This window comes from Aptenodytes forsteri, unplaced genomic scaffold (genome assembly GCF_000699145.1).
Source record: "Aptenodytes forsteri isolate BGI_AS27 unplaced genomic scaffold, ASM69914v1 Scaffold159, whole genome shotgun sequence".
Classification (NCBI taxonomy): domain Eukaryota; kingdom Metazoa; phylum Chordata; class Aves; order Sphenisciformes; family Spheniscidae; genus Aptenodytes; species Aptenodytes forsteri.
This window is the reverse complement of record NW_008794747.1, coordinates 393,806-397,479: the sequence shown is the minus strand read 5'-3', so window position 1 is coordinate 397,479 and position 3,674 is coordinate 393,806.

Below are 3,674 nucleotides of genomic sequence, written 5' to 3'. Positions count from 1 at the left end.
CGGCTTTGGTGGGCACCTGGCATCCAGCCAGGGTCAACCCACCACAGACTTGTTCTCATCCAGCTCCTGGCAGCAAACATGCGTGCGTGCTCACAGTGGGGAAGAACAGCAGCCTGGCAGCTGCAAGGAGTCCTGTAAATGGACTTGGTCCCTCAGCTGTAAGCCATTTTGAAATTGTCTGGGGTTTGCCAGGTGGTTAAAGGCTCTGCTGGTTCCACTTCTGAGCCGACATTAGCACCACCGAAGTCAGTGGACTCGCACAGTCACACAGGTGGAGGAAATACCGGTAGGAGAGTATCCAGCACTGTTCTCAGTTGGGGGAAGGTGGGAGGGTGCCAGAAACATGTGGCTTGAACATCCAGTGTCCCCACCCGTACCTGCATCCCCAAACCAGGATGCACTTAGCACCCTTGAACAGGGAGGCAGGCTGGTTTGAGCCTAAAACCCTCAGCAGCTCTCAGCAGTAACTAGAATGAGGGACTTTTGAGGCCATGAATACTGGCATGCCACCAGATGCTGTAAATAGGGATGATGGGTTGACTACACTGATACATCACCTAACAATACGAGAAACCACTTCCAAAACTTCACATTTTGGTAGCTTGGAGACTTTCTAGCCCATGCCTTAGATCTAGATTTTTCTCAACCAATATTCAGGTTCCAGGCTCTGACACCACTGCAGAGCTGTCCTAAGCATCCAGCTGATATTCCTGTAGTGACCAGACACATAGAGCTGTGTCTGTTGCACTGTGTATGTCTCAGGCTGAGCTCAGCTCCACTTCAGATTCAGGACATCTCTGAGAACTGGTTGAAATGAGGACTCACTAACGCTTCCATCAGATGCTGACAGGCCTTTTTGTGCCAGGAAAACGGATGTGTGCAACAACAGCAAAAGTGCCTGGAAGCATCCCAAAGCCTGGGTGAAATGAGGGAATTTTGAGTGGCACCAAACAAAAGGAGCAGTGATTTAATCTCCACAGATGGGGAGGGGGAGCAGTGTCAGGAAAAGCAGGACGATGAGATTAGCTAGGCAATAAAAAGAAAATGAGCAAGAGGTGGAGCAAACTGTGCTGAGATAAGAGGAGGTGGATTACAGGGCTGGCGGATGGAGGGGAAGCAGGCAGCCAAACAGTAAACCAAAAAGCACGTAATAAATCTGGAAAAATCGTAATCAACAATTTAAAATACCATTTTCAACCCATTTTCTCCAAGGAGGTACATGGTTATGGCAGATGGATGTGCAGTGAACACCCTGTGCTATCCCCTCAGGGTGCAGTGACACTGCCCCGTGCTGCTGCGGTGGCCTTCATCCCAGGCCACTGCAAATGGCCAGCAAGGTGTGTTTGCTTGGACTCTAAACTCTTGCAAGGCAGCCAGAATCCTGTCTGGCACATGGATAAAGCAGTCCTTTAACACCAAAAGGTGAAAGAAATTCCTTCTTTCTGGAGAGCCTGGCCAACCATTTGACTCAGCCTAATTCAGGAAAGCGAGACATCGTCTCTTTTGCTGCTGAAAAGGAGCATTTCCTCAAGCCTTGCAGGAGCACATTAGACTGGCTATCTCAGTTCCAGATGATAAGGCAGCTTTTATCAAGAAACTTTCATTGATGCAGTTCAACTGGCGATAGGTGATTGATAATAAGCAGACATTTGACCGCTATTTAAGACTCATTAAGCCCTTGACAACTGAGTTTTTGGAGGATAATCTCTAGAATATCTTCGGCTGTGTCATTTTAGAAAAGCCATGCTGCAGCTTTCCAGATCTGTGCGTCCCCACACACGATTCCCCCAATCTTCCGTTACACCAGGCGGGTCGGTGCCTGGTGGCAACACGTCTATCTCCGTTCTCCCTATCTCAGGAGGTTACATGAAATCATTTATTTGTCATTGTATTTTGAGTCTGGGAGAGAAACAATACTATCTGGGTACTGCAAAAAAAGAAGAAGGGAAATTAATGGATGAAGATAAGCAATTACATTGGGAGCCCGAGACCTCTGGGGTAGGGACAGCTTTTTGCTCTGCACTGGTGAAGTGCCCAGCCCAACAGGGTTTGTGTCGCGGCACTATTGCAAGGCAAAGGAACAGCGGTGATGGCTCATACATCATTGCAAACATCTGTGTGGAATAATAAATACATGTTCTGAGTTGACAATTTCCCACCCAAATGTAGGGCAAGGTCAGATTAACCCCATTGCTGCTGGGCTGGGTTAAATGATCCCCACTTTCAGCCTGCCCCTCCTTATTCCCCAAATGGATACCTCTTCCCCCTCTGTCCCTTCAGCTTATTTAACGTCTCTCTAACTTCCAGCATGACCAGGAAAGGAGACAGCAGCAGGCAGAGTGCAATCTGGGGAGGATGATGGGGTCAAGGGGAAGGCAGGGAGAGCCTCGATCAGGAGATCTTTGTCCGAGAGCCTTCTTGAAAATCCACATGACTCCTAGCTAAAATCAATCTGGGGAGGATGATGGGGTCAAGGGGAAGGCAGGGAGAGCCTCGATCAGATCTTTGTCTGAGAGCCTTCCTGAAAATCCACATGATTCCTAGCTATCAGCATGTTATTAGGAATAAGAAACATTTCTACCACACTGAAATGACTGCATTTAAGAGCATTTTTTTTTTCCTTAGGAAAGCACTGTGGTCAGTCAGTTCTTGGACAGACTGTGGGAGTTAAGTGCATGAAATTCAATACTCTATGTTATATACCAGAGGTCAGGCTAAGGGTCCCTTCAGATCTAAAACATAAATTTAGCAAACTGTTACCAAAAAAGCCCCTCTGAAACCCCCTAAAATCTTCCATTCAGCTCCTAGAAAACTCTTAAAGAACAAGACCTGCTTGCAGAAAGTTAGCAAAGTGGCCAAAACCATCGGGACTCTACATCTGACTTCAGTTTTTACAGCACTCATGCTCCCTGCCCAGCCACAGCCGGTCAGGGAGGCTCAGTAAACAGCATCGCCCTGACGAAGCCCAGGGCTGCAGCCGAAGAGCCTGGGGCTCCCAGCTCCGCAGGCACTTGCTCCTCATTTGACCCCAGAAGCTGCTGTATTTCACATGCTGTTCCTCCCTCGCCCAAGCTGTGATGTGAGATAGCTCATCCTGCTGGAAACTATAACTAAAAACATTGTCTAAAAACAAATCCTCTTTCTGTGTGCCCGGAGGGGAGGAGCAGTCCCCAACGAGCATAGAAAAAAGGAGCTTGAATAAATAGCTGAGCTGAAAGCGACCCAGAACGGCGGCTTCGGAGGAGCTGTTTTACACCAGGAGGCAGGAGGACCTCAGCACACAGCACAAGTCCGAGAAAGTGCCCAGTGTTGACTTACAGAGCTGGGATATGCCCAAATCCAGCCCACGAGGCTGCATATGCTGTAGCTGAAATCAGTTGTGTCAGGTTCAGGCAAATGGTTGTGTCTTGGCACCAGGTGTTAAGAGGAGCCGATTTCCACCACAGGATTAGCAGCAGGATATACAGCACATACTCACTGCAAAACTGTGATAATATCAAAGCTCCATCTGTACTCAGGCTGGAACTTGGAGCTATTAATGACTACTGTGGGAGAGCTAGCATTTTTTTCTAATTACCAGTTAAATAAATTTTCCTACACCTTGAAAACCAATCATTCTGTTTTCTTTAAAGGTATATGTGTATATATACATACACTTTTTTCTTTTTTTTATA